This window comes from Cetorhinus maximus, chromosome 21 (genome assembly GCF_964194155.1).
Source record: "Cetorhinus maximus chromosome 21, sCetMax3.hap1.1, whole genome shotgun sequence".
Lineage (NCBI taxonomy): Eukaryota > Metazoa > Chordata > Chondrichthyes > Lamniformes > Cetorhinidae > Cetorhinus > Cetorhinus maximus.
In genome coordinates this window covers 28,385,471-28,391,874 of record NC_135899.1, presented here as the reverse complement: position 1 = coordinate 28,391,874, position 6,404 = coordinate 28,385,471, and positions in this window count along the sequence as shown.

Below are 6,404 nucleotides of genomic sequence, written 5' to 3'. Positions count from 1 at the left end.
CAAGACACTCACCATCCTGACTTGGAAATATATCGCCATTCCTTCACTGTCGCTGGGTCAAATCCTGGAGCTCCTTCCCTAACAGCGCTGTGGGTGTACCTACACCACATGGAATGTGGTTCAAGAAGGCAGCTCACCACCACCTTCCCAAGGGCAATTAGGGATGGGCAATAAATGCTGGGCCAGTCAGTGACTCCTGAACCTCGTGAACAAATTAAAAAAACATACCACTCCAGAGCTTCCTTCCTAGTGCACGCTAACTAATCTTTCTGGTAATCTTCAAAGAATTCAATAAAGTTGATCAAGTTTGACCTTCGTTTTTGAATTCTGTGCTGACTCCTCTTAGTCATAAATCCTGAGCCTGGTTAAGTAAAGGTTCCAATATCTTATCTATCATGAACACATGAAATAGGGGCAGGAGTAGACTATCTGGCCTGTCGAGTCTGCCGCACCATTCGATATGATCATGGCTGATCTTAGGCTTCAACTCCATTTTCCCGCCCTCTTCCCATATCCCTTATTTCCCTGGGAGACCAAAGACTGTCTACCCCAGCCGTAAATATATTCAGCGATGGAGCATCCACAACCCTCTGGGGTAGAGATTCACAACACTTTGCGTGAAGTAATCCCTCCTCATCTCAGTCCTAAATGATCGGCGTCTTCTCCTGAGGCTGTGTCCCCATGTTTTTGATTCCCCAACCAGTGAAAACAATCACTCAGCAGCCACCCTGTCAAAGCCCTTCAGAATCTTACACATTTCAATGAGATTGCCTCTCATTCTTCTCAACTCCAGAGAAAATGAACCCAGTTTGTTCAGCCTCTCATCCCTCCTCAGCCCTGGGACCAATTTAGTGAACCTTCAACCTTGCACAAACTGAACTATCGATCGATGGATTTGTTCCACCTCCCTTTTATCAATATAGAATTGATAGTAGCTGTACTCCAGCTCTGTGGTCCTATCCCCTTGTCTATTACATGGTTTAAATTCCAATACCTTTGTTATATTTTTCCCAGTTTCTTGGACTAAAGGAATGTTGAAAGGTTGCTATGTCCACATTCACAACGGAAGCTGCCATTGCATTTACAACCACCTGCCAGTGGTGCCAACCTTAACTATGTGGCTCATGCACCAAAGACAGATTCTCCAAGAATTGTCCTGGAGTCCCTTGGGATTAAGGATTAATCTCCGTTTTCGGACAACCCGGGGTTCAAAATCATAGGGGCATCAGGTTTTGCTGAATAGTTTTGTTGGTTCATTATTAGGCTGGGGGAAGAGTCAGCTGATGAATGGGAGGAGGGAGAGTGGAGATGGGCCATATGGAGGCGATGTGGTAAAACCTGCCGGAATATGTTCAGCTAGAATTCTCAACATACGTGCCCTTTCTGCCGAAGTGATCCGAAGGGGCAATGCCCACTCTGGGTAATGAGGAGAGGCAGTGTCAACACTGGGTAATGAGGAAGGGCAGTGTTGACACTGGGTAATGAGGAGAGGCAGTGTCAACACTGGGTAATGAGGAGAGGCAGTGCCCACACTGGGTAATGAGGAGGGGCAGTTCCCACACTGGGTAATGAGGAGAGGCAGCGCCCACACTGGGTAATGAGGAGGGGCAGTTCCCACACTGGGTAATGAGGAGGGGCAGTGTTGACACTGGGTAATGAGGAGGAGCAGTGTCGACACTGGGTAATGAGGAGAAGCAGTTCCCACACTGGGTAATGAGGAGGGGCAGTTCCCACACTGGGTAATGAGAAGGGGCAGTTCCCACACTGGGTAATGAGGAGGGGCAGTTCCCACACTGGGTAATGAGGAGAGGCAGTGCCCACATTGGGCAATGAGGAGGGGCAGTTCCCACACTGGGTAATGAGGAGATGCAGTGCCCACACTGGGTAATGAGGAGGGGCAGTTCCCACGCTGGGTAATGAGGAGGGGCAGTGCCCACACTGGGTAATGAGGAGGGGCAGTGCCCACGCTGGGTAATGAGGAGGGGCAGTGTCGACACTGGGTAATGAGGAGAGGCAATGCCCACACTGGGTAATGAGGAGGGGCAGTGCCCACACTGGGTAATGAGGAGGGGCAGTGTTGACACTGGGTAATGAGGAGGAGCAGTGTCGACACTGGGTAATGAGGAGAGGCAGTTCCCACACTGGGTAATGAGGAGGGGCAGTTCCCACACTGGGTAATGAGGAGAGGCAGTGTCGACACTGGGTAATGAGGAGAGGCAGTTCCCACACTGGGTAATGAGGAGAGGCAGTGTCGACACTGGGTAATGAGGAGGGGCAGTTCCCACACTCTGTAATGAGGAGGGGCAGTTCCCACACTGGGTAATGAGGAGGGGCAGTGCCCACACTGGGTAATGAGGAGGGGCAGTTCCCACACTGGGTAATGAGGAGGGGCAGTGTCAACACTGGGTAATGAGGAGGGGCAGTGTTGACACTAGGTAATGAGGAGGGGCAGTTCCCACATTGGGTAATGAGGAGGGGCAGTGCCCACACTGGGTAATGAGGAGAGGCAGTTCCCACACTGGGTAATGAGGAGAGGCAGTGTTGACACTGGGTAATGAGGAGATGCAGTGCCCACACTGGGTAATGAGGAGATGCAGTTCCCATGCTGGGTAATGAGGAGATGCAGTTCCCATGCTGGGTAATGAGGAGGGGCAGTGCCCACACTGGGTAATGAGGAGGGGCAGTGCCCACACTGGGTAATGAGGAGGGGCAGTGCCCATGCTGGGTAATGAGGAGAGGCAGTGCCCACGCTGGGTAATGAGGAGGGGCAGTGCCCACATTGGGTAATAAGGAGAGGCAGTGCCCACATTGGGTAATAAGGAGGGGCAGTGCCCACATTGGGTAATGAGGAGGGGTAGTGCCCACACTGGGTGATGAGGAGGGGCAGTTCCCACATTGGGTGATGAGGAGGGGCAGTGTTGACACTGGGTAATGAGGAGGGGCAGTGCCCACGCTGGGTAATGAGGAGGGGCAGTGCCCACACTGGGTAATGAGGAGGGGCAGTTCCCACACTGGGTAACGAGGAGAGGCAGTTCCCACACTGGGTAATGAGGAGAGGCAGTGCCCACATTCAGTAATGAGGAGGGGCAGTGCCCACACTGGGTAATGAGGAGAGGCCGTGTCGACACTGGGTAATGAGGAGAGGCAGTGTCAACACTGGGCAATGAGGAGGGGCAGTTCCCATGCTGGGTAATGAGGAGAGGCAGTGTCGACACTGGGTAATGAGGAGGGGCAGTGCCCATAGTGGGTAATGAGGTGGGGCAGTATCCACACTGGCAATGAGGTGGGGCAATACCCACACTGGGTAATGAGGAGTTCCAGTGCCACAACTGGGTAATGAGGGGCAGTGCCCACACTGGATAATGCGGAGGGGAAGTTCCCACACTGGGTAATGGGGAGAGTCAGTGCCCACGGGAATGCTATTCCCATCTGGTTATCACCGTTACCTCTGGGTGAGCCAGAGACCACAAATACACCTTGAATACCTGCAGCTCTCAAAACACAATGGCAGCGTGACCCCCCACCCCACTCGGGCACTGCTTCTGGGCACCCTAGAGGACTTAAGAAAAGGAAAGGATTTTGGGTGGTTCGCTTGGTCAGAGGGCATTTTATGCCTATGAAGTAGATTTTGAAGAGCAGTATCCATTGCTTTGACTGACCATGCTGATCCTAGACAGCTGCACGTATATGTTTATGATACGAACCATTTGACGTGACTGATGTTCAGTTACAAAAGGGCTACACAATACACATTGGCGGGGGGGGGAGATTGGGTGTGGGCAGTGAGGTGGCTATTTTGGGCAGTTCATTAAGCTTTTCACACCTCAGTAAAGTGCTGTCTGCCTGAGGAACTGACTGCCTCTACTGAATGCCTTTTACCTGACTGCAAACACCTCAGGAACTGGAAGTCTCCGACTCGCTCAGTTGTTAACCAGTGGGAAGAGCTGAAGGTCATTTCGGGCCTCTAGGACCAGCTGTTCCCCGAAATACAGATCATCTGTCAAAATAATTTAATATCATGTAACACAGTCCCCACCACTTAACTGGATTAAGGAGCTGACATTCTCACTTCTTAAAAAAGTTAGGCGCTCGGGAGTCCGGCATCCACTATGTATAGCTGCTACTGTACTGCTTGCATCCAACACATGCGGGGCAGAGTACATGTGAACGTACATCTACAGAGGTCACAACTTCATTAGACATAAATGTGTGAACGTACATCTACCTGTGCACCTGCTAGCCCCATGGGACAGACATGTTAAAAACATGAGTATTCAGTTATCACAAACTTGGAAAAAAAATACAGCACATCTTAAGGCCATTCGGCCCTTCGCCTCCTTTGGTTACAGAGTTTTTATTTGTTTTTAATGCATTCATGGGATGTGGGCATCGCTAGCTAGGCCAGCATTTATTGCCCACCCCTAATTGCCCTTGAGAAGGTGATGGTGAGCTACCTTCTTGAGCCGCTGCAGTCCACGTGGTGTGGGTACATCCACAGTGCTGTTAGGAAGGAAGTTCCAGGATTTTGACCAAGGGACAGTGAAGGAACGGTGATATACCTCCAAGTCAGGATGGTGAGTGACTTGGAGGGGAACTTCCAGGCGGTGGTGTTCCCATGTATCTGCTGCCCTTGTCCTTCTAGATCGTAGAGGTCGTGGGTTTGGAAGGTGCTGTCAAAGCAGCCTTGGTGAGATCCTGCAGAGCATCTTGTAGATGGTACACACTGCTGCTACTGTGCGTCAGTGGTGGAGGGAGTGAATGTTTGTGGGTGGGGTGCCAATCAAGTGGGATGCTTTGTCCTGGACAGTGTCAAACTTCTTGAGTGTTGTGGGAGCTGCACTCATCCAGGCAAGTGGGGAGTATTCCATCACACTCTTGACTTGTACCTTGTAGATGGTTGACAGGCTTTGGGGAGCCAGGAGGTGAGTTACTCATTGCAGGATTCCTAACCTCTGACCTGCTCTTGTAACCATGGTATTTATATGGCTAGTCCAGTTCAGTTTCTGGTCAATGGTAACCTCCAGGATGTTGATAGGGGGGGATTCCATTGAGACCATTCGACCAGCTGCCTTTGCTACTTCCTTCCCTTCCCCGAGCTCACATGGCCAAACTTCCTCTTAGGCTCACCACTGCCCTAGCCCTAAGCTCACCTCTTCCCCTAGTTTCTCTCCTATACCCACTCAATCCCTCTCCGGGCTCATTTTGCCCATGGGACCCACCTCCTGCTCTCTCGATTCTACTCCCGCTAAACTGCTGTCCACCCAAATTCCCCATGCTTGTTGATATTGTAAACTATTCTCTCTCTTTGGGCTCTGACCTCCTCTCCTTTGAATCTACCGTCATCACACCTACCCTAAAAAACCCTTGACCCCTCCATCCTTGCAAATTGCAGTCTCACCTCCCACTTCCCTTTACTCCACAAAGCCCTTAAATGTGATGCTGCCTCCCAAATTCTTGTCCATTATTCCCCGGAACTCCATGCCTGAATCCCTCCAATCAGGTTCCCAGCCCTGTCACAATACCAAAACGGCTCTTCTCAGAGTCACACCCCCCGTGACTGTGACAAAGATAAGCTTCCCGTCCTCGTCCTTCTCAAGCTGCCTATGGCCTTTGACATGGCCGACCACCCCATCCTCCTCCCACACCCCTCCACTGTGGCCCAGCTGGGTGGGGCTGATCTCGCCTGGCTCCATTCTTGTCTGTCTGATCGGAGCCAGAGAATCATTGGCAATGGTTTCTCTCCCTGCCCCCGCACCGCGACCTCTGGTGTTCCCCCCCACTCCAGGATCGATCCTTGGCCCCTTCCTGTTTCTCATCCACACGCTGCCCCTCGGAGACATCATCCAAAGCCACAGCCACGTTAGTTTTCACACGTACGCTGATGACGCCCAGCTCTCTCGAGCCCTCCATTGCCTGTAACTGTCAGGCTGCTTATCCAACGTCCAGTACTGGATGAGCAGAGGTTTCCTCCAATTAAGTACGTGGGAAGACTGAAATCATTGGTTTTGGTTCCTGTTCCAAACTCTGTTCCCTAGCTACCGACTCCATCCCTCTCCTTGACAACTGTCTGACGCTGAACCAGGCTGATCACAACATTGGTGTCATATTTGACACCAAGATGTACTTCCAACCACAAATCCCCGCCATCGCCTATTCCCACTTCTGTAACATCCTCCGACTCCACTCCTGTCTCAGCTCATCTGTTGCAGAAACCCTCATCCGTGCCTTTGTTACCTTGAGACTCAGCTATTCCAAAGCTACTCCTAGCCAGTTTCCATTTCTACCCTCTGCAAAACTGAGCTCATCACAGAATCACAGAATCACACAGTGCAGAAGAGGCCCTTCGGCCCATCGAGTCTGCACTGACATGTGAGAAACACATGACCTACCTAATCCGATTTACC